Raw genomic sequence first — 25766 nt, forward strand, 5'->3', positions numbered from 1 at the left:
TGACCCAAAAAATCGAGATTTTCGAAATCGAGTTTTTATGCTGGGGTGGAAGCCTTGGCAACGCTGATTACGAAACCGAAAATCCCAATCGGATCAGACGAATATAACAGGAGATATCGCAGATTGAAAATTGCGATTTTTGAAAAATTGCCATTTCCAAGATGAAAATCTAAACGAAGGAAGATAGGCTTTGGAAATTGCTCGCAATAGATTCAGCGTGTTCGAAAACCTATATTTTCATACCAAAATTTCAAATTTCTGACACTGTTTAGGAGAAAATAATTTTTTTTTTCCACTTTTCATTTTCGAGTTGACTTCGAAGAGCTCTCTGGAGTGCAATTCTCTATTGAATCATCAACTGTTTGGTTTTCTAGAATCTTCAAAAAGAATTCTATGCACTCCATATCCTAAGACAGTTGTAGGACACCCTGATTTTCAGGCAGAGGAGCAAATAGGTCATTTTAGGGGGGTCTAACCATTTGCTCATTTTTGACCCAAAAAATCGAGATTTTCGAAATCGAGTGTTTATGCTAGGGTGGAAGCCTTGGCAACGCTGATTACGAAACCGAAAATCCCAATTGGATCAGACGAATATAGCAGGAGATATCGGAGATTGAAAATTGCGATTTTTGAAAAATTGCCATTTCCAAGATGAAAATCTAAACGAAGGGAGATAGACTTTGGAAATTGCTCGCAATAGATTCAGCGTGTTCGAAAACCTATATTTTCATACCAAAATTTCAAATTTCTGACACTGTTCAGGAGAAAATTTTTTTTTTTGTTTTTCCACTTTTCATTTTCGAGTTGACTTCGAAGAGCTCTCTGGAGTGCAATTCTCTATTGAATCATCAACTGTTTGGTTTTCTAGAATCTTCAAAAAGAATTCTATGCACTCCATATCCTGAGACAGTTGTAGGACACCCTGATTTTCAGGCAGAGGAGCAAATAGGTCATTTTAGGGGGGTCTAACCCCTTGCTCATTTTTGACCCAAAAAATCGAGATTTTCGAAATAGAGTTTTTATGCCAGGGTGGAAGCCTTGGCAACGCTGATTACGAAACCGAAAATCCCAATTGGATCAGACGAATATAACAGGAGATATCGCAGATTGAAAATTGCGATTTTTGAAAAATTGCCATTTCCAAGATGAAAATCTAAACGAAGGAAGATAGGCTTTGGAAATTGCTCGCAATAGAATCAGCGTGTTCGAAAACCTATATTTTCATACCAAAATTTCAAATATCTGACACTGTTTAGGAGAAAATAATTTTTTTTGTTTTTCCACTTTTCATTTTCGAGTTGACTTCGAAGAGCTCTCTGGATTGCAATTCTCTATTGAATCATCAACTGTTTGGTTTTCTAGAATCTTCAAAAAGAATTCTATGCACTCCATATCCTAAGACAGTTGTAGGACACCCTGATTTTCAGGCAGAGGAGCAAATAGGTCATTTTAGGGGGGTCTAACCCCTTGCTCATTTTTGACCCAAAAAATCGAGATTTTCGAAATCGAGTTTTTATGCTGGGGTGGAAGCCTTGGCAACGCTGATTACGAAACCGAAAATCCCAATCGGATCAGACGAATATAACAGGAGATATCGCAGATTGAAAATTGCGATTTTTGAAAAATTGCCATTTCCAAGATGAAAATCTAAACGAAGGAAGATAGGCTTTGGAAATTGCTCGCAATAGATTCAGCGTGTTCGAAAACCTATATTTTAATACCAAAATTTCAAATATCTGACACTGTTTAGGAGAAAATAATTTTTTTTGTTTTTCCACTTTTCATTTTCGAGTTGACTTCGAAGAGCTCTCTGGAGTGCAATTCTCTATTGAATCATCAACTGTTTGGTTTTCTAGAATCCTCAAAAAGAATTCTATGCACTCCATATCCTAAGACAGTTGTAGGACACCCTGATTTTCAGGCAGAGGAGCAAATAGGTCATTTTAGGGGGGTCTAACCCCTTGCTCATTTTTGACCCAAAAAATCGAGATTTTCGAAATAGAGTTTTTATGCCAGGGTGGAAGCCTTGGCAACGCTGATTACGAAACCGAAAATCCCAATTGGATCAGACGAATATAGCAGGAGATATCGCAGATTGAAAATTGCGATTTTTGAAAAATTGCCATTTCCAAGATGAAAATCTAAACGAAGGGAGATAGGCTTTGGAAATTGCTCGCAATAGATTCAGCGTGTTCGAAAACCTATATTTTCATACCAAAATTTCAAATTTCTGACACTGTTTAGGAGAAAATAATTTTTTTTGTTTTTCCACTTTTCATTTTCGAGTTGACTTCGAAGAGCTCTCTGGAGTGCAATTCTCTATTGAATCATCAACTGTTTGGTTTTCTAGAATCTTCAAAAAGAATTCTATGCACTCCATATCCTGAGACAGTTGTAGGACACCCTGATTTTCAGGCAGAGGAGCAAATAGGTCATTTTAGGGGGGTCTAACCCCTTGCTCATTTTTGACCCAAAAAATCGAGATTTTCGAAATCGAGTTTTTATGCTGGGGTGGAAGCCTTGGCAACGCTGATTACGAAACCGAAAATCCCAATCGGATCAGACGAATATAACAGGAGATATCGCAGATTGAAAATTGCGATTTTTGAAAAATTGCCATTTCCAAGATGAAAATCTAAACGAAGGAAGATAGGCTTTGGAAATTGCTCGCAATAGATTCAGCGTGTTCGAAAACCTATATTTTCATACCAAAATTTCAAATATCTGACACTGTTTAGGAGAAAATAATTTTTTTTGTTTTTCCACTTTTCATTTTCGAGTTGACTTCGAAGAGCTCTCTGGAGTGCAATTCTCTATTGAATCATCAACTGTTTGGTTTTCTAGAATCTTCAAAAAGAATTCGATGCACTCCATATCCTGAGACAGTTGTAGGACACCGTGATTTTCAGGCAGAGGAGCAAATAGGTCATTTTAGGGGGGTCTAACCCCTTGCTCATTTTTGACCCAAAAAATCGAGATTTTCGAAATCGAGTTTTTATGATATGGTGGAAGCCTTGGCAACGCTGATCATGAAACCGAAAATCCCAATTGGATCAGACGAATATAACAACAGATATCGCAGATTGAAAATTGCGATTTTTGAAAAATTGCCATTTCCAAGATGAAAATCTAAACGAAGGGAGATAGGCTTTGGAAATTGCTCGCAATAGATTCAGCGTGTTCGAAAACCTATATTTTCATACCAAAATTTCAAATATCTGACACTGTTTAGGAGAAAATAATTTTTTTTGTTTTTCCACTTTTCATTTTCGAGTTGACTTCGAAGAGCTCTCTGGAGTGCAATTCTCTATTGAATCATCAACTGTTTGGTTTTCTAGAATCTTCAAAAAGAATTCTATGCACTCTATATCCTAAGACAGTTGTAGGACACCCTGATTTTCAGGCAGAGGAGCAAATAGGTCATTTTAGGGGGGTCTAACCCCTTGCTCATTTTTGACCCAAAAAATCGAGATTTTCGAAATCGAGTTTTTATGCCAGGGTGGAAGCCTTGGCAACGCTGATTACGAAACCGAAAATCCCAATTGGATCAGACGAATATAGCAGGAGATATCGCAGATTGAAAATTGCGATTTTTGAAAAATTGCCATTTCCAAGATGAAAATCTAAAGGTAGGAAGATAGGCTTTGGAAATTGCTTGCAATAGATTCAGCGTGTTCGAAAACCTATATTTTCATACCAAAATTTCAAATATCTGACACTGTTTAGGAGAAAATAATTTTTTTTGTTTTTCCACTTTTCATTTTCGAGTTGACTTCGAAGAGCTCTCTGGAGTGCAATTCTCTATTGAATCATCAACTGTTTGGTTTTCTAGAATCTTCAAAAAGAATTCTATGCACTCCATATCCTGAGACAGTTGTAGGACACCCTGATTTTCAGGCAGAGGAGCAAATAGGTCATTTTAGGGGGGTCTAACCCCTTGCTCATTTTTGACCCAAAAAATCGAGATTTTCGAAATAGAGTTTTTATGCCAGGGTGGAAGCCTTGGCAACGCTGATTACGAAACCGAAAATCCCAATTGGATCAGACGAATATAGCAGGAGATATCGCAGATTGAAAATTGCGATTTTTGAATAATTGCCATTTCCAAGATGAAAATCTAAACGAAGGGAGATAGGCTTTGGAAATTGCTCGCAATAGATTCAGCGTGTTCGAAAACCTATATTTTCATACCAAAATTTCAAATATCTGACACTGTTTAGGAGAAAATAATTTTTTTTGTTTTTCCACTTTTCATTCTCGAGTTGACTTCGAAGTGCTCTCTGAAGTGCAATTCTCTATTGAATCATCAACTGTTTGGTTTGGTGGATTCAACAAAGTAAGTTTTATACACTCCATATCCTAAGACAACAGTAGGACACCCTGATTTTCAGGCAGAGGAGCAAATAAGGGGGTCTAACCCCTTGCTCATTTTTGACCCAAGAACTCGAGATTTTCGAAATTGAGTTTTTGTGCTAGGATGAAAGCCTTATCAACTGATTACGAAACCGCAAATCCCAATTAGATCAGTCGAATATAACAGGAGATATCGCAGATTGAAATTTGCAATTTTTGAAAAATGCCATTTCCAAGATGAAAATCTGAACGGAGAGAGATAGGCTTTCGAGAATGCTTGCAATAGATTCATCCTATTCGAAAACGTATATTTTCATACCAAACTTTCAGATATCTGACACTGAAAATAATCGAATTTATTGTTTTCGCATTTTTCTTTTTGAAAACATTTGATGGTCAACTTGAGTGTAATTTTTCTTTCAGAAAAACTATCATATGAACATATTCTGAAAAAGCAACTCTTCTAGTAAAAAATCTGATAATTTCATCCGAAAAAATTACTGATTCATTAACAACAGACATAAGAACGGAGTAATCAACTGCTGGATTCCTATCGGAACATAATGAATCCGCACCTTTTTACCCCTCGAACAAGAAGGATCGTGTCCATCCACGATCCCATTCCAGTTATTACACGTCTACCATGTTGGAATTTCCGCTTTTCAACACCGTCCTAACATCTAATTTCCTCCGAATTCCGATCGGAAAAACCGAAATCGCCGGCCGACCACACGCCCGCCATCTATCGGCCATCGGCGGGAAGCGTTCGCAGCGCGCGCGCAGCCTATCCGCGCGAGGCACACGAACCACCCCCCGTTTCTCCGGCAGTTTGGCACCCTTCGCTCGCTGGGGTCTACTCCCTTTCCACATTCAACATACACACAGCACACCTCAACCCTTGATACTGTATCTGAGACTCGAACGAAACTCACCCCCAAATATCGCGTTCTTTCGACACCAAGAAATTGACAAAAAAAAAAGATTTGAACCGTATGTGCTTGAGTTTGTGCCTGTGTATCTCTCTGTCTCTCTTCAGTTCAGTTCAGTTCATCTTTCCTAATTTTCCTTCTGGATGATACATGTCTGTTTTTCAACTTCTCAAAGGTAAAACTCTTTTTTTTCGAGTAGTGTCGCTGTTTTTTCCCAGTTTCAGAGATGCGGAGATGCATCACTCTGAGTAGATATGAGAAAATGAAAATATTCGGATTTGCCATTAAGTTAACTTTAACAGACGTTTGTTGAATTAAAACCTTTCTTAAGTTTTGTGGTAATATGAGTAACATATCCCTTAGTGTCGGATATAGATCTCCATCACCACAAAATCAATTGGAATTTGAGAGTATATCTCCAGAATTCAATAAAGCAACATCTTATCAACAAGATGATCGATTAGCTTGAATGCTGAAAAAGTTGTCGATGAAACCATGGAAATTGAAAATAAAGAGTTCAATCGAAGGGAGGCAGCTCTATAGTGAAATTGCTATTTTTTTGCTATATCCTCAACCGCATAAAAGGTCAACAGAAAATTATATTCATATAATTGGCTGCTTGATGAATTGATGATGAAAGATTCATTGCTCATTTAAGTACAAAATCGTTGTTTGAGAATGATGATGGCTTATTAGATGATATTAGAATATTTTACCATCATATCGATTATTAGAAAGGACAACAAGCTTTACAGGAAAAAAATAAATTCATATCAGGTCTATAATTAAAATCAACAAGACCTAGGGAACATAATACAATATTTAGAATTATTAAGAGCAATTAAACGAAATTGGTTTGATGTTTTGAGAAGAGAAAGCTTCAAGGAATAACAACAATGAATAACTGCAAGTGCCAATACAGGATGTTTCAATAATTTGTTTAGGCCTTTTTACGTTTGAGCGTTCTTAATTTTTATTTGATATCCCGTTTCTGATCTTGATTTCAACTGATATCGACCTTCACGATAGAAATAAAAACATTTTTCAGTGAAAAAATTGACCACCCTTGGCGTTTTCTCTTTCATAACTGAATTAATCAATTGAAATTGCATTTGTGGATACTTCACTGAAGTGGCTCAACAAAATTATATTTTGTTAACACCTGAATGCTTGTTTACCAAACAGAATAACATAAACTGCTAATGGCCGACTATGCTCCATGAATGGTTTGTTATTTTGTGATGAAAGATAACAACGTTTCAAAAATCGATCAAACTTTTTCTCGTGAATAGAATTGTAAATATTTATATCACCATAACAACCATTGATAGGGAAACTAAATGCTTCACCTGAAACTATTTTATTTGAACAAGCGAGAGACCATCTGAAGACGGTGGGCAATTACTGCCGAAACGTTGGCGATAATGATAATACAGAAGGATACAAATAGCCTTGTGAATACTGCACTTAACTTTTCATCATCATCATAACTTTCAATGCATGAGTTCATATACGCAATCGTTTTTTATTTCCCTTTATACCTACAGTTGATTCTTGAGGTTGAAAATCTTTTTTTTGATTCGACCTTGATAAAAAATAAAGCCATTTTGAGTTTTCATAATGAGCTGTGCCGCCCCTGGAATTAGAAGTATCTTCAGAATTACTATCTACTTATGGCTGGAAAGAATTCAAATTCAACTATAGTGCTCCGTATCCACTATTCAGCCATGTAGAAGCTATAGTTCTCGTATTTCTTGTCGAGTATTCCATTAAAATCTTCTAGAAAAATCTGTTCCTACTGGAAATGGGCTCATTTCAATCACATGATTGAAAATCCGGTTAATTGGGGGGTAGGTAGAGGCTTTGTCAAAGGAAGTCCCTACCTAAAGTTTCGAGTACTGCCTAAAGTAGTGCAGTATTTTTCAATTAGCCGAAACTTTTTGCAGTGGTATCCGCCAGCGGGGTTAGGTCTGCTTCCTCGCCTAGTTTTTGGCAATGTAGAGAAGCGAGGGAGGCCGCTAAAACGAACCGTTGAGTCTTCCGAATTTCGAGGACTTTGAGACGGCTAGGAAGTTCATAACTCTAATAAATTATTGCAGAATGTTTCGTCGTTTCTTTTTCTTCGTTCTCTTAAGGAAATGGATCCAAATTGGTTATTGTATTTTGGGACAGTTCGGAAAGATGTATGGACCTAATTTCGAATAGGATTACGTAGTTTTATAACAACTTAGGTTGCTTCTTTAATTTTTGACTTTCCTTATGATTGAGATTCCTCATGTAGCAAACTTCTTGGAATCCAGAGTGAGTTTTGGATGAATACAATTTTTTTATGTTTATGTTTTGTTTGTTTATGGTCATTTATATTATGCTACTATTATTCGAACAAATTTTCATTTCAGTATACTAATCAAGAATGTTTTGGCATGTATTTTATCAAATGAGACCGAAACTATGGTCAGCATCTACTCTTTCTCGATGAAATGGTCGAATATCAGCTAGTTTCGAGCATCTGAATTAATGGGTCGTAGTCCACTAGTCTCCTGAGTTCTTGATTCGGATGGTTTTTCGCTGTTTCGAATAATTTCTATGCTTTTCTGTTCATGAATTAGGTTATGGTTTCCCATTTTAGGTCCCTATAAATCTGTCTATTCCCGACAAACCAAGGTGCATCTATTGCACATCGTAGCAGCTTGTTTTCAGTGGCCTGAATTCTTTTGATGTGGCTCTTTGCCGCGAAACCCCAGGCATCTGATCCATGAGTCAGTTGAGGCCTAGCAACGGCTTTGATTATCTTCAATTTTGTCTCTTTCGACATGTGGCTTCTTATTCCTATTAGAGGGTAGAGTCTATTCATCGCTGCTTTCGTTTTGTCGATTGCTTGTTTGATATGACTTTTCCAAGTAAGTCCTTTGTCAAGCGTTATTCCTAAATATTTGGCTTCATTTTTCCAGTCGATTTCTTCGCCGTCAACTTCTAGATTCGTTGTGGGGCGCAGTCTTCTCTTCTGTAGTAATATTGCTTGGCTCTTCTGTCCATTGAGCTTGATTTTCCACTTTATGCACCATTTATTTGTTTCGTCAATCGTTTCTTGTATATAGAACTCGTTCTATTACTTCTGGTTCGATGTCGGTGTCGAGTTGCTATGCCTGTGTGGTCAGCATATAACGTTAGCATGGTTCTTGGATTCTTCGTAATATCGTGAATATATATGTTGTACAGAAGTGGCCCAAGGACTGACCCTTGGGGTACTCCAGCCTTTATATCTCTTGTTGTGGAGCATTCTCCTTCCATTTTCACGTAAAATCTTCTATTTTTGAGATAATTCCTGATCAACTTGCATATTTTGATCGAATATCCAGCACATCTCATCTTATATATTAATCCTTCGTGCCATACTCTGTCGAATGCTGTGGCGACGTCTAGTAAAACAAGACCTGTAGCTTGTTTATTTTGGAATCCCTCGGTAATATATTCTGTGAGCCTTAATAATTGTTGCTCTGTTGAATGCTCTCTTCTGAATCCGAACTCTTTTGGTGGTATTAGTTCCAGATTTTCGGTTTCCTCATTTAGCCTCGTGGGTATAATTCTTTCTACTACTTTTCCTAACGCCGACAGTAGACTTATCGGTCTGTAGTTTTGTGGGAACTTCTTTTCTTTGAATGGTTTATTGAACAGTATGACTTCCGCTGTTTTCCATTTTTCTGGGTAGTGTTCTGTCCTCATAATTCCTTTCGCGATATTTGTTAGAGCGGCTATGCCTTCCAGGTACTGTTGTCATTTCATCCAAGTTAACCGTATATAGTCACCTAACTTAATACATCTTAGTACATAAACAAATTACGTTTTATATACTCATCACCTGATTTGAGAAGACCCTGTATAGAAATCTTTTTCGGGATTTTTGAACAATACAGAATATGAGCCGAAAAGACAAAATTTCCATTCTCCCGCATACAGCTGGGGTGTTTGGCCCCCAGAAGAATCGATAAGGTTACCCAACTCTACTTTCATCCCTAATTCCGATTCGACGAGCGTTCGGTTACCGATGGTAATTCAAGAAATGGGTACAATAACAATTTGGAGGTATTATTCGGGGATGAATCGAGAATATATCTATCATTCCTAAACGAAGCTCATTACTTCTAATGATCCGGTCATTATTATGAGGGGGTAGCTCACTCGTCGGATCTGATTTGTATATAGCAATTTGTGCTCTGGATTTAATGACGATTCTTCGGATGATCGTGTTCGAACTTTTCGAGATATCAAGTGAACCAGAAAAAAACAGGATAAAAAATGTCTTAAGGGCTTTCATGTCAGCAGACTAAAGGTATAAATATACAACGCGAGTAAAAAGGAATACATGTCGCCATATCTTCGTCAAACTACTGGTTGTTTTCCAAGACAGGCTTCTTCATTTCCATCCAGGATAAATTGATTCCAACAAGAAACTACATCGCCAAGTATCTCAGTGGCAGACGATAGATGTCGTTATGACTATGCGACACTTGAAACCACCCAGTACATCACCATGATGCTATTGCCAAAATTTTGCATAAAGACTACTCCTTTAAACCTCCAACATGGAGTATTTGTATAAACTACAACAAATTGAAGAAAAAGTGACATGAATACATTCCCATATACAGAACTAATGAAAGAAACAGAAATAGAATTGAAATTCACCAAGGTCGCAACATTAACATTCAACAACGATTAGCAGTAGTTGTGCTTTTGAGTTCCTACTTGGAATTTTTCATACGATAAGTCATTCAGGAAAATTGTTTTGAATACACTGCGCAAAAAAATTAACGCACAATATGGAAATTTCAAATTTATTCTACAACTGAAGGTGTTCTCAATGATAATTAGTTTTATCAGAATTATGCATGCATATGTTATCCACTTTCAACGGTTTTCTTCAATACAGATGTTTTTTCCCAGCAGGAATAGAAAAACATGATATTATCAGATTTTGAATGTATTGGCTCCATTCTAAAATCAGTTGTTCTCGATCAATTCTAGTGATTTTCTACACTCGATCGCTATGCAACGCGAAACACGCAATTTGACCCAAGTGGAATGTGCCCAAGCGGTAGACAAGAATTGCAGAAAGGTTTGGAGTTTCCCATACAAGTGTGTCCAGAATGTTGCAGCAATTCAGGGAGACTGGTATGAATGTCCGAAGACCAGGACAGGGTAGACCACGGGTAACAACTGCCATTCAAGAACGTTAGTTGAGAGTTTCTTCGTTGAGACAACGGTTTGCAACCGCTCGCCTCCTTCAAATTCAGCTTGAGCAAACTCATGAGGTGCAAATTAGCACTCAGACAATAAGAAATCGTCTTAGAGAATATGATTTAAGGCCTCTTGTCGCGACAAGAGGCCCAGCTCTTACCCCAGCCCATCAAAGGGCGCGTTTGGATTTTGCGAGAGAGCATATCCATTGGGAAGAGGCCGATTGGGAAAGAGTTCTCTTCACAGATGAGTCTAGATTCTGCCTCTACCATTGTGATCGACGTTCCCTTGTATACAGACGTCCACATGAAAGATATGCTCAGTGCAATTTCCTGAATACTACTGGTTTCGCGGGAGGATCGATTATGGTATGGGGTGGAATATCTTTGACTGCTCGCACAGACCTAGTGGTCGTTGATAATGGAGTTATGAATGCTGATAAGTATATAAGGAACATTCTTGAATAGCATGTAGTGCCATTTGCCCCATACTGGCCCATACATTGGTGAAAATTTCATTTTTATGGACGATAATGCCAGACCCCATCGTGCGCGCATCGTTCAGGAGTACCTTGAAGAGGTTGAAGTCTCTCGAATGGAATGGCCAGCAAGAAGTCCAGATCTCAATATGATTGAGCAGGTTTGGGACAACCAAATAGAAGGCTGAGAAGTTCAGAAAATCATCCAGCTACTCTTAATGACTTAGGAATCCAACTCGGAGAAATCTGGGAAGGATTAAATCAGAACATTTTAAGATCACTCATTTTGACTATGAATCGTCGTTGCCGAGCTGTAATTAACGCAAGGGGTGGAAATTCCAAGGTTTAAATCACTTATCAGCATTTCAGTATTTTGAAAATTGTTCATTTCTCTTCTTTCACATAAGATTCGGTGAAATCCTGAATTTTTACTCCATTTAATGTGTCTTGTTTCGTTCAAAACCTTTCCGAGAGAACATAAAAAATAAGTTATAAAGTCAATGTAGAGTAAACTTCCATTAAAATTGAGATTTTCAGAATGTGCTTTAATTTTTTTGCGCAGGTAGTTGTGATTCATAAAAAGGATTAGACTTTCTTGCTTTCTTTCATCACCCGCCAGCGACTTTCATCGACTATTTACTGCTTTACAGAATCAAACCCACTAAATTCACCTTTACATCTGCATACAAGGAGATAAACGTAAAAAGGACATTAATTCCCATTTCCCTCCATATCTCGAATCGGTCCCAGTGGAAAAGGAGCGTTTCATCGAATTCCCCGACATGAATCACCCCATTTTACGAACCGATATCCAGTCCAAACTCCGGGGATTCTGCAAGTTTCAGTGGGCGAGCGAACCGGGTCAACTGACCTCACCTGCCTGCAGCTGGATATACGGATAATTTTTGTTCCATTTGTATGGTAATTCCAGTGGAACCGATGAAAACTGTATCGGGGCCGGGTCCCGTCATCGTTCTATGATTTAATAATGTCGAATCTAGCGCGTGTTGGCTTTCGCCTCGGAATTTTTCGAGCCATTCTAGCTGTTTTTCATCTGTAATTCCTGCTTTATCCGATAAGCGACGTTGATGGGATGAACTGATGTATGCCGAGGGCTTAACGATGAGATTAGTCGTTTATATTCGATCCTTCTGTACGTGACGAGAATTGAAACAATAGGCAAAAAATAGGAAATGGGAATTATATATTATGCTGCTTCAAAGAAGCTTTCGTGAAAAAAAGGAATTTACGAGAGTTCTCACAGATTTCCATTTTAAAGCTGGAAAATTGAGGAATCAAGTTTTTTTTTTGGTCCTCCCTGTATTTCTGGCAGTAGCTGACTCTCACCCAAATACCATCAGGAATAGATGCACACGTAACTCAATTGTTGAAAACCGCAGATCAACTAATCCTAATAATGAAGTTGCAGCCAGAAAATCTGCTAAAAAAGAGTTGTTACAGTATCAATTTCAACATCATCCCCAATCCCCCCTGTCCTGAACAAACTTGTTCGTTAACAAGTCATCAAAAACGTGCAAAATCACGTCAACTCACCCTTTTCAACTCTACTTCTTCATTAAACGAAGTACGTTCGCAGCCCCAGTGGCACAAAAACCCTCGCCCGATTCCAGGATCTATTTAAAAGCAGTCCGAGCCGTGTTTTGTCGGGAACTTTTGAGTTTTTTCTAGCGAAATGCATTTTGCTTTGTGCCTACATAAACTGCTTCCTTAATTGCGCTCTTAATTACTCGCGAAAGTGTTTCTTTCAATTCTTTTTTCAACCCTTTCACGGCGTTGCGGTTCCTTGCCTACGTATCATTCGATGGAAACGCGCGTTGTCACTAGATGGAATGGGTTGGTAAAAAGATTTCATTGTTTGATTTTTTCTTTTTTTCATCTGAGAAGTTTGTTTTATGAATGTAGAATATTAAGAAATTTTTGATTTTGTCGATGGTCCAGCAAGATTCTCTCTAATTCCTACAAAGATATTTTATGTGGCATCGTTCATTTATCCTTCACGATCAATTTGCATTCTTGTAAAAACGTTCCACAGTTCCTGAACAGGTTACACATTGGATTTTCATTTGTTTCCATATTCAAGGGTGTCTCTGAGTGCCGTGTAAGCTGTTTGACCACCTTCCAACAATGTAGTTGCAATTCCAGATGCAACTGCACTTTTTTGCGAACGAATTGTTGCTGAAATCAGAGAAATCCAATGTCAGCTGATCGTTTCACCGATGTAAAACAATATCTCCGGACTCCAAGTTATCACCCATTAGAGAAATGGCCACTTAATCATGTGATATGTGCCACAGTACTTCCATTTGGCCAACGAATTGTTGCCAAAATCGAAGAAATCGAATATACCAGCTGATCGTTTCACTGATAGAAAACGATATCACTGGACTCCAAGTTATCACTCAGTATGGTAAAGGAAACTTCATCTAATGTCGGCTCATGTGGTATATGCCACAGTACTTCCATTTTGCGAAAGAATTGTTGCCAAAATCAAAGAAATCGAATGCCAGCTGATCGTTTCACCGATGTAAAACAATATCACGGGACTCCAAGTTATCACCCAGTATGGTAATGGCAACTTCATCTAGTGTCGGCTCATGTTATTGATTCACTAATGTAAAACATGAAGATCAACAATGATCAATTACTTAAATGATAATAGGGTTCTCTCTTCGCTATCTAATACCCCCAAAAACTGGAGAAAAGCTGCGATTTGGGGGTAGCTCATATGAATGTGGAAATTTTGCAGAAATGAGGTCGTTATTTGGCAAATATTGTTCCTCATAGTTGAATATGAAATATCAAAACGGTTTTTTCGAATTGTGTAGTATTCATTTCAAACACGGCGCTGTGTTTGAGAAACCCTTCAAACGGCGTTTTAACCGCATAACGATCAAATTAGTATTTGATATAATACGCCCAATTCAGAGCAATGTCACCACTCTTGGGAGCTTCGAATCGACCAGCAGCGCGAGGAAACATAAAAAATAAAGCAAACACAGAAACCTCTCTCGCCACGTCCATAAAAATGACAAAAAGAGATGCGGAGGGAGGCTTCATTACGAAATGGAAGGTACGCAATTAGTAGCATTGGCGGTATTTATTTTAGGAATGAATTTTTAACGTGATGGCATTGGTCACGCGAGTTGGGGCCGCAAGAGCCCTGGCTTGGTCGTAAATATTGACATCACGGTACCGTCTCTAAGGCTCGGTCTCGGCTAGTTTTGTCCAATTTACATTCGGCTCCCAACGGAGCGAATGGAAGAATGAATTAGAGGAGGCCATTTCTCGATGGGAACGGTAAAAGTTCCCGGAATCGAACCGAACAAATGGGCTCGAAATGTGGCGGCAAGTTTAATTCGATCCTCTTTCGGGGTTGGCTGCACTGATGGACGCCTTCACGTCCGTCTGTCACGGGATTGTGGAGGTTCGTATGGAAAGCGGATTTGGAGTTTGTGTATTTTGATCAGCTGAGTGAGAGTAGCCTAGTTGTTTCTAGAGGAATTGTAATAAGGCAATGGGAAATTAAGTAATCTAAGTTTGGAATGTCGAGAAGAAAGAAGAAGTGGGGGTTGATCTGCCACATGAATTGTGTGTTTTGTGTGGGTTATCACCCAGTATAGTAATGGCAACTTAATCTAGTGTCGGCTCATGTATGTGCCACAGTACTTCCATTTCGCGAACGAATTGTTGCCAAAATCAAAGAAATCGAATGCCAGCTGATCGTTTCACCGATGTGAAACGATATCACGGGACTCCAAGTTATCACTTAGTAAAGACAACTTCATCTAGTGTCGGCTCATGTGGTATGTGCCACAGTACTTCCATTTTGCGAACGAATTGTTGCCAAAATCAAAGAAATCGAATGCCAGCTGATCGTTTCACCGATGTAAAACAATATCACCAGACTCCAAGTTATCACTCAGTATAGTAAAAGCAACTTCATCTAGTGTCGGCTCATGTGGTATGTGCCACAGTACTTCCATGTTGCGAACGAATTGTTGCCAAAATCAAAGAAATCGAATGCCAGCTGATCGTTTCACCGATGTAAAACAATATCACCAGACTCCAAGTTATCACTCAGTATAGTAAAGGCAACTTCATCTAGTGTCGGCTCATGTGGTATGTGCTTCCATTTTGCGAACGAATTGTTGCCAAAATCAAAGAAATCGAATGCCAGCTGATCGTTTCACCGATGTAAAACGATATCAAGGGACTCCAAGTTATCACTCAGCATAGTAATGCTAACTTCATCTAATGTCGGCTCATGTTATTGATCCACTGATGGAAAACATGAGAATAAACAATAATAAATTAATTAAATGATAATGGGGTTCTCCCTTCGCTGTCTAATACCCCCAAAAACTACAGAAAAGCTGCGATTTTGGCGTAGCTCATATGAATGTGGAAATTAGCAGAAATGAGGTCGTTATTTGGCAAATATTGTTCCTCATTCGGGGTTGGCTGCACTGATGGACGCCTTTACGTCTGTCTGTCACGGGATTGTGAATGGAAAGCGGATTTGGAGTTTGTGTATTTTGATCATCTGAGTGAGAGTAGCATAGTTGTTTCTAGAGCAATTGTAATAACTCAATGGGGAATTAAGTTTGAAATGTCAAGAAGGAAAAAGTTAAGGTTAATCTGCCACTCCAGTATAAATTCTGTGTTTTGTTATTAGAATTATGCTTTTTTCATGGGGGAGTCACAATAATAAAATCTATCCATTTCAGGCACAAAACGTTGAGGTTGCCATTTGAAAACGCGTAAACAAGTTATGAAATACAGACCTCAGAAAAAACAAGATATAAATATAATGGCAATGGCATAATATGAATAGGGAAGAGTGTTCCTTGCAATTATAGAGGAACATCACGAAAAAGATATTTTTATTGCTTTCTCGTCCACTCAATTTTATTTTGCTTAAGTATCTGAATTACTTTAGATGTTTCTCTTTCTTTTATCGTTAGGGGAAAATAAACTGATTCTCAAACGCGAATCACTCGTTTCTCATTAGGCCTTCATTTCTGATGAGAAACGGCCACAGCGGATATCAATCTACTGCTCCGAACAACGGCAAGCAAAAAACGAACGCCACAAAAGAACTAATAACTGCCCACTTCCAGGTAACCGCAAAGTTCCTATCGCCGAGCAGAGCCAACCTCCAGCCAAACTCCAAAAGGGCCGGAAAGGTTTTCGGATTACGCCATCCTATTCAGCATAAGGGAAAATCAACTTCCGGCCGCCGCATCCACCACCCCCTGCCACAGTGAGGGATTACAGAAAAACCCCCATATCTCCAGTTCGATACCTTGGCTTAAGGGATGAAAGTACGAAATGGCCTCGCAGATGTGTGCTACTACATCGAGATGAAATACTGATCCGGACGTCGCGCGTTTTCGTAGGAAATATGGAGGAGAATGACGCCAGTAAGGAAAGCGCCAGGTGAGTTAGATGTGCCGAGGAAGAACGTTACGCTTTTTCAGCCGTTGGGTGCGAATGAGAAGTGAATTCGAATGTTCGGAGTGGTTTTTTCGATACCTGGCATGTTCCAGCTGACTTCCTGGGAGGTTGTTTTCAATTTTGTGTTTTTTCGTGGAAATATACCTCTGAATACAGCACCCTGTAATATAAGTCATAGAAATGTATAGATTTCTTCAGTATAAAATCGACTCTGGGATTGTCCAAGGTCTGTGCTATCCAACTATCGAAGAAACTACGTTGTCTGTGGTGAATGTCTTACGTTATCGAATTGCTTCTATAATTTTCCATGTGTAATGTTGAGCTCCATAATTTTTTGATAAAAATATAAGTAAATAAATGATTTTGAATAAGTTTACACTCTAATCTACACATAGATTGAAATGAAGTCTCTTCATTGAACTGAAGAGAAAAAGTTAATTAAAATTATAGGACTTACTCTAATAAGGAAGGTAATGAAATCAATTGTTCTAAAGAGTCTTTTTTTATTTTGTTTTTTCTTAGTTTGATATTTTTAATGAATATTGAATTACAAACAACTTTGATGTTAGTTATTCCATTATTTTTAGTCGAGGAAGAGTGACTAAAAAATAAAATGTTACTCATACATATGCAGAATAATCATTTTATCGTATTGTGATCCGATTTACACGTTTATGCCAGCAAACGGTTGAAAAAATATATGCATATTTCGAGTGTTCTAAAAGCTTGTAAGATATTCTAAAAATTATATTCAGAAACCTTCTCGATGGTATGAGAATTCATGAGATCATGTGTGAACATGCTTCATCTAGTATCGGCTCATGTAATATGTGCCACAGTACTTCCATTTTGCGAACGAATTGTTGCCAAAATCAAAGAAATCGAATGCCAGCTGATCGTTTCACCGATGTAAAACAATATCACGGGACTCCAAGTTATCACCCAATATGGTAAAGGCAACTTCATCTAGTGTCTGCTCATGTGGTATGTGCCACAGTACTTCCATTTTGCGAACGAATTGTTGCCAAAATCAAAGAAATCGAATGCCAGCTGATCGTTTCACCGATGTAAAACAATATCACGGGACTCCAAGTTATCACTTAGTATAGTAAAGGCAACTTCATCTAGTATTGGCTCATGTAGTATGTGCCACAGTACTTCCATTTTGCGAACGAATTGTTGCCAAAATCAAAGAAATCGAATGCCAGCTGATCGTTTCACCGATGTAAAACGATATCACGGGACTCCAAGTTATCACTCAGTATAGTAAAGGCAACTTCATCTAGTATCGGCTCATGTAGTATGTGCCACAGTACTTCCATTTTGCGAACGAATTGTTGCCAAAATCAAAGAAATCGAATGGCAGCTGATCGTTTCACCGATGTAAAACGATATCACGGGACTCCAAGCTATCACTCAGTATAGTAATGGCAACTTCATGTAGTATCGGCTCATGTGATATATAATCATTTTATCGTATTGTGGTCCGATTTACACGTTTATGCCAACAAACGGTTTAAAAAATATAAGCATATTCCGAGTGTTCTGAAAGCTTGTAAGATATTCTAAAAATTACATTCTGAAACCTTCTCGATGTTAAGCGAAATTAGGAGATCATGTGTGAAAAGAATTCCATACGAAATAACTCTTTCGAAACTTATCAGATTCCCATCCTTCGAATATGAATAAGATCCCTAACCCAGCAACGTGGAAGATCGAGAGATATCCTTGAATAGGGAAAGCTCCAAGTTATTCCACCTGATAATTTCCATGCACGTTCATAGAGCGAACTAGGCGAGTATTTTGCGTTCCCGACTCGTCCATGCGGAAACCTAATTTTGCCCCCCCGTTCGAAGTATCTCGTCCAAATATAATCTGACATATAAACATATTCGAGATATTACATCCACCGATATCAGACTTGTCATTTGAGGCTTTGGCGGTTGCTCGTGCACCGTATTAGGTCTCGCCACACCCTTGAACTTTTGCTCGTCGCTGTCATGAAAGGCAGCACGTACATTCCGTCCGGCTCAAAAGGGGATAATAATAAATTTTATGTTTGAATGTTACATACACTCGTCGACCGACTCCGCAAAGTTGGCCTGGTTTCCGCCGATATATAAGTTTCTTTATTAGACCGTGGTCGGACATAGAATACGCAGATGGAGTCGCTGATCTGTGAATTTTGGACGCGCAACAAGGTTTCAGAGGAATTATTCTTCATGTAAGCATATTCAATATAAGGTCATTTCTTCTGTTTGGCAACCTCAATTCTTCGAGCCAGGTCCGATATTTTGAAAATACATAAATGAATTTTTCATAGATTCATCAGTTTTGCTGGTTTGCTTGTTTTATCTTTTAACTGTGCCAGGAAACTGAGTCCATCTGCATATTAAACAATCCTTTTAAAATAACCCACAATCACTTTAAAACTTTTACACGAATATTTTCGAAAAGACTCTTTCAAACTTTATTTTTGATTTTTCAAAATATTTTCCAAACTTTTACAATAGTTCCAAACCAGGTATAGTAATGGCAACTTCATCTAGTGTTGGCTCATGTGGTATGTGCCACAGTACTTTTATTTTGCGAACGAGTTGTTGCCAAAATCAGTGAAATCGAATTCCAGCTGATCGTTTCACCGATGTAAAACAATATCACCGGACTCCAAATTATCACTCAGTGACTCAGTATAGTAAAGGCAACTTCATCTAGTATCGGCTCATGTGGTATATGCCACAGTACTTCCATTTTGAGCAAGAATTGTTGCCAAAATCAAAGAAATCGTATGCCAGCTGATCGTTTTACCGATGTAAAACAATATCACGGGACTCCAAGTTATCACTCAGCATAGTAAAGGCAACTTCATCTAATGTCGGCTCATGTGATATGTGCCACTGTACTTCCATTTTGCGAACAATTGTTGCCAAAATCAAAGAAATCGAATGCCAGCTGATCGTTTCACCGATGTAAAAGAATATCACCGGACTCCAAGTTATCACCCAGTATGGTAATGGCAACTTCATCTATTGTCGACTCATGTTATTGATCCATTAATGTAAAACATGAAGATCAACAATGATCAATTAATTACATGATAATGGGGTTCCCTCTTCGCTCTCTACTAATACCCCCAAAAACTAGAGAAAAGCTGCGATTTGAGGGTAGCTCACATGAATGTGGAAATTCGCCAGAAATCGCAAATATTGTTCCTCATAGTTTTTTTCGAATTGTGTAGTATTTATTTCGAAACAACGAAAATCTGTGTTTATTGATCGAGCACTTTTTGCCACTACTTGGTGCTTAGTGTTTATATCATAGCTCTGCTTCGTATAGATTAGTTGAACAGAGAGTTGATTTTTGAGGCTCTTATAATCATTGGCATATTTGAGAAGCTCAAGGGACCCATTGTCAAAATAAAACAGCCTAGAGAATTCATTATCGAACTGCCAATTTCCATTAGACACATTGTCACCTCAAAGTAGCCAATGGGAGAAGCATTATAGCTTAGTTCAGTTGAACCTTAAAATTTTTTTTCTAGCTCATAAAGCAATGCACTTAATAACGATTTACCATTCCATATCCGGAAAATTCCACAGAAAAACTCCGAAATATCCGCGGATGTGTAGAAAACCCAGTTTCCACCGGTAAAAATTTCAGCGAAGGAAAACCTGGGCCTCTGGCTGTTTCTCCCCATAAATATATCAAACTCGTCTTTCCTTGCTCCACGTAGGAGTGGAGGCGGCGTTGATTCTGTACTAAGGAAGGCGAGCAGGAAAATTATGCGATATATATCATTTCAGGGGCAATTGTAGATGTTATAACGCCGCTTTGGGGGCGAATGAAACTAGAAGAATGACTGAGATTAACGTCGTTCTCAGACAATTACTCGGACCAAGATTAATCCCTTCCACAGGAACTGTTGGTGATGACGTCCTTTGTTTCCCATTTATCTCGATTTGTGGGGGTTTTCTTGATTGGGTAGAGTTGATCTTCCCATTACTCGATACATGGAAAGACCTGCGACAATGTCTGAAGAGAGTTCGACATACCGTTACCCTATTCCTTAGTCTGGAGTCCTCCAAATGAACTGCTCATACAAAGTTAATTGAGCATATTGATGTTTTTCGAATTGTCTATTGTTTTTCAATTAAGTACCTGATTTTGTTAAGATAATGGAAACGTCTTCTGCACTTGCGCGTGAAATGAATGATCGAAGGGTCTGTTTGTTCACCTACCATTAAGGGTAATTGGGTATATGAATATACCCAAAATAGTCACAGGTGTTCATTGAATTCATCAATTCTTTCATCTCACAGGCATCGTGATATTAGAGAAAATATGGGACATATGCTATTGTCTTCGTCTGGGTTTCTATCTGGAGGGAATTGAATCGGACACTGTTTCATACTGGGTGGCGCTCTGGGTAACTGTATAGTACTCAGTAGTCGCTGTGTTACTGGATAGTACTCAGTAGCGCGTGCCAGTATTGAACAGGGGTCCATCAATTCCAAACGTTCTCCATTGGAGAAAAAAGCTCTGATGAGGTCAAATAATATCGAAACCATGGTCAGAGTCTGCTTTTCTTCCATGGGGCATACTCTATTTGAGGCCTTGAGGATGGCTAGTTCAATTCAGATCGTAACACTTATTGATATTCATATCAGCGGGTGATATGCATCTGAATTTATCCTTATTAGAGATTCTGTTTCGATCTTTCGTAGTTTTTGTCACAAACGATTAATCTAAGGAATTGCCTCATTATCCGTTTCCATAAACCCAAGTGAACTAGTTTTTGTCCAATTAGGCGGATAATTACCGGCGATAAACAAAGCTCGTTCAATAATTTCAATGCCAGGACAGAGCAATCTTCGGGGAATCACCTGACTAGACTCGTCAAAGTGAAGATCCATCTTCTATCCAGAACGTCAAGTGTCCTCGGTGGCGAGGGCGTAACGAGACACCTGTGTCTGATCCCCGAGGATGATGCGTATTAATTTAGCGTTGGACCGGCGAAATTGGTTGTTGAACAGCGCATCCTGGAAATATATCGCTCGTGGAGCTGAAGGATGGGACGGAAAGATCAGTGACTCGGCCGTTTCTCATGTGCTTTGGGAATTGGATCTGCAGGGTATCCGGTGGGTTGCAGGGAAGGCGATATTCCGGATAGCTTGATTAGCGAACCTTGCAATAACAGGAAAAATGTTGTGGGGGATGGGAGCGTCCGTAGCTTGGTGGTTAGAAGCGTTAGTTCGCAACCGCAAGGTACTGAGTTCGAACCCGGGCTAGAGAAGGAATTTTCTAGTTTATACGGGTACGGGCCACCATTCACTGTTGGGTTCAAATCAACATAGCTGTGCCTAAGGTGGCGTAAGGACACGGTAACAAAGCCTACACAGAACACAACTGATTCTCCGAACTCGCACAAGCTTACGGAGCTTCTGAGGGGTACTTCGGTACCTATGGAGAATCAGGATAATATGAATGTGAATACGTGGTTACAGAATGCCTTGCCATTGCTAGCCTTCGTCTTGGAGGAATGAGGACTTTGCCCCCTTGAAGACCTCTCAGTTACTGGAAATCATTGGAACTGTGTGAGCTGTAGATGGCGCAGTTGTGAGAACAGCTCTTGTGGTGGGCACAATAGACCTCAATGTCGCACTGGAATGTAACCCCCTATGACGTTGCTGTAATGTTCTGTTGGAAAAGCTGGATAAGTAGACGTTTATTAATGGCTTTAGTAACATTTAAACTTCTAGTACATGTGGATGAGTTTATTGGGTTGGTACCAGTACGTAAAGCTTCTGAATTCAGTTCACCCCGTTTTAACACTTCCGTGTTACACCCCCCATCGAGTAAAAGTCGGTTGGGACCCAATTCCCACGGCCGATAACTCGCGATAGAAAGTGGGCCAATTGGTCCGAATGAACGTTTTCGTCATATCCTCCTCCCCACTTCATTTTGGGCTCGAAAATTCGTTGTAACACGGTCTCGGGGCACCGGCGTCCGCTGCCTAGTATGTTGTTTTGTCGGAGATCTGATTTATCCCGCAATTTAGGCCGGTTAGCCGCCCTGACGGGGCGTCCCGACGGCCGTCCTCCTCTGGCGCATCGATTTTGTCGGCACGAGGGCTTAAATCTGAATTTGAGCGGGTCTCACCTGGGCAGGTTCGGACTGCGGGGTATTTCCGGGGGATTAAAACGTAATAAGGCGACCTCAATTGGGCTAATCCCATGCCCGACCAATTGAGGTGAAGAGGATCGTTTACATCCTTCCTCCATTGGAGGGATGTGTGATACCTTCGATAGAAAGGTCCCCCACCCATATAAAATACCATCTGTTGGATCTGTTGGAATGTCCATCAGTGGATATTAGGGAAAAAGCATTCAATAAGAGGCGAATCTAATTTGTATCATTGTCTGAATAAAATTTCAACTGAAGTTTGAACAAATAAGTCTTGGTATTAACGCTCCATTGATTTGTTCATGGGGCCAGGCCGGGCAGGGCCTGCAGGTAGTACCTGAACGAGCGGTCGGTAGGAAAGATTATATAGACGGCGCTGTCGTCTTCGTATACTTCGAGATTGTCGTATTTGGTCTGTGGACTGAGTAGATGATGAGGGATTTTAATTTAAGCAGCGTATTCAAAAGGAGTTTCATAATCATACATATCTACATATCTGGGATAAACTAAATGTTTCATATAGGCAATTTTTGGTGAACCGATCCTTCTTGATTTTCACATCTCATCTTCCATCAAGAAAAAAGGCTCGCCTTCGAAAACATCCCGTGATAAACAACGTTCCATTTTATGGCAGTTACGTATGATTCAATTGAGTGTTCGTTTCGAATACTAGCAGCGTGTAAAAGGAAGATTTATACCCCAAAACGCCCATCCTTCCATTTCGCCACGTTCAGTATGATTACAGGTTGAAATTAATCCAGGAAAATATTTGTTTTGTTTCGAAATAAGCAGGGGATCAAGTCCTGCCCCAATATTTACATAAATTTAGGATTATATGTTTGGTTTCCGAGATAGGGTCCGTTCAATTAGGGGTGAATTCGAATTCAGTTGTTTCGGCTAGTTATGCATAACAGGTTATTCGTGTATTATTAATCGAAAACTGTTTTCATCACTCTAAAATCGCTAAAGATCGAACAAACAGTATCTATTGTTGGATCATGGCCTATATGAGATGAAAATTCTACAAGAAGTGAAAACTTTTCGAGCTAACTGAGATAGCCTTCGAGTCGACACATTAAAAAAAGGTTTAGAATATTGAAGAATACAACTCAAAGTGAGATAGTAGGGAAAAAAAGAGAAATTAATTGAAAATATACATCTTTCGAGCCACGTTACGTTTTAAAAACTAAAAATCAACAAAAAAGTATTAGTGAAAAATAGGTGAAACATTATTAATAATTTCGATACATTTTGAGTTGAAGGTATATAAGAGGTTGCTCCTTCAGCATCTGAAATTGGAATTCTTCTCTTCCCTTCTCTCCTGCACCTCATTTCCTACCGGAAGCTAATCCTCTTCCCTTCTACACACTCCACCCACCAACTAACTAGCTAGATGCCAAATCTTGCGGGAAGGTAATTATACTTACCTTGAATATCTCCTTTGTCACTCGAAATTAATTCGAGGACACCAAACATAAAGAGACCCAATTGAATTATCCTATTATGTATTTGCGAAGAGCTGGAAAGGAACCCTCTTTGTTTTTATTTGCGCTCTTTTATGACCGCTGAAGGTAAACATTCTGGATTTTATGACCATTCTGTTATTTCACAGTGAATTATTCCTGCCAAGTGGGGCATACAAAGTTCCAGAAATTGACAGAGTGGGGGAGGGAAAATGAAATGATACTAAACTGAAGAGACAACACTTGAGAAATAATGCTAATTAACAGGGTGTTAGTGGATAGGTGCAAAAACTTCAGGTGGTGATTTTGACCGTAAATGGTTCGTTTTCCTGGATACAGGGTGTTGAAGGTTCAAAAGCAATTAAGTATATTAGTGTACTTCTTCCAAAAGTTATGTGGAAGTAACCAACTCTGAAAGCATTCTAGGTGTGTCAATAGTTTTCCTTGTAAAGATGTGTGGGGAATGTATTAAAAAACCTCCCAACACAGCATTCATGAAAATACTATTATTCGAGACAAATTTCGTTTGTTGGATGGTCGACGACCTCTTGATCATTGTCTCGCATGTTACAAAACACGCCACATTAATGCGTCACAGAACCATTCGACCCCAACAGTTTCCCATGTTTCCAATCTTCAGATATTTCGTACGCCCTTACCAACCTTACGAACCGATATATTCCCAGTAACGCAGCTCGTCTAGAGAGAACCAGTTCCAATTATAAGCTCCTAATTAGCAGGCAGGTAGGAACATGCGAGAGCATTGCTGAATCGTATTCTGGAGCCGTGAAGATAAACCCTAGATTTTCTTATAGCGGTGTTCGTTCCAACAGATCATTAACAGGGGTATAATTGTGCGATTCTCGGCGTTATAATTGCTGTTGAACTTGAGCCAAAACGTGGTCCCTTGCATTGACGCGAGGGAGAAGGTGAATTGGTCCCTTTCTCCTGGATAGGTGGAAGTGGGGGATCCGTGCGAGAGATCCAAGATTGATACCGGATCGAGATAACTAATGTCTCTCCTTAAGGGTGGGTTTTGCGATTGAGCACTGGCAGATGTCCATATTTCGAATTGAAAGCATTGGTTTGGAGAGGGCGGTTCCAGTGGGGGGGCATAGCCCTCTCCCCCTCTGAGAGCCCCTCCACCTTCGAGAACTTGGGAGGAATATTTTTTCGAATATTGAAAAATGATTTTATTTCCCTCTTCAAATATGAATGAGTTTCAAAGTGGTGTAACGTGGTTACCTCGGAGAAAAAAACTTATCTCGAGCGCCAGCTATTCTTTTCACTAGGAAGAATAGCAAACCTACCAGAGTAGCTGCTAGTCGGAGACAGAGTTCGCTGTTATTTAGGGTGGTAGCGATAACGAAGTAGTCGAAATCAAATTGTGTATCAGTTCATTCACACCTTCGGAAACTGATTATATAAACAACGGAAATATGTGTAGGTATGGAATATGAGTGAATCGATCAGCAAACATACATTCTGGGAATTCTATCCGATCACGAGCACTTATAAAGTTTATACCGGGTACAGTGAAAAATCAAAGGTTGTTCAATAAAATGCGCCAACCAGAACTGACGAAATGGATACTAAGGATGACCTCGCGAAGTGAAATGACTTGCTATACGGTATTGGGATGTA

General features: G+C 39.2%; 1 protein-coding gene across 6 annotated transcripts in view; it reads left to right on the plus strand.

Annotated features, from left to right (window-relative positions):
- The window catches only part of LOC123317449, a 206065-nt gene that overhangs the window by 144308 nt on the left and 35991 nt on the right, over nt 1-25766 (plus strand). For 4 of the 6 annotated variants that reach the window (XM_044903995.1, XM_044903994.1, XM_044903993.1 and 1 more), the window contains one exon: nt 16140-16458. The gene's annotated coding sequence lies outside the window, so the exon portion shown is untranslated. Of the gene's footprint in view, nt 1-5196; nt 5458-16139; nt 16459-25766 lie in introns of those variants that run through there. The other 2 variants (XM_044903992.1, XM_044903997.1) reach the window with 1 other exon arrangement.

This window comes from Coccinella septempunctata, chromosome 7, assembly GCF_907165205.1.
Source record: "Coccinella septempunctata chromosome 7, icCocSept1.1, whole genome shotgun sequence".
NCBI classification, from domain to species: Eukaryota; Metazoa; Arthropoda; class Insecta; order Coleoptera; family Coccinellidae; genus Coccinella; species Coccinella septempunctata.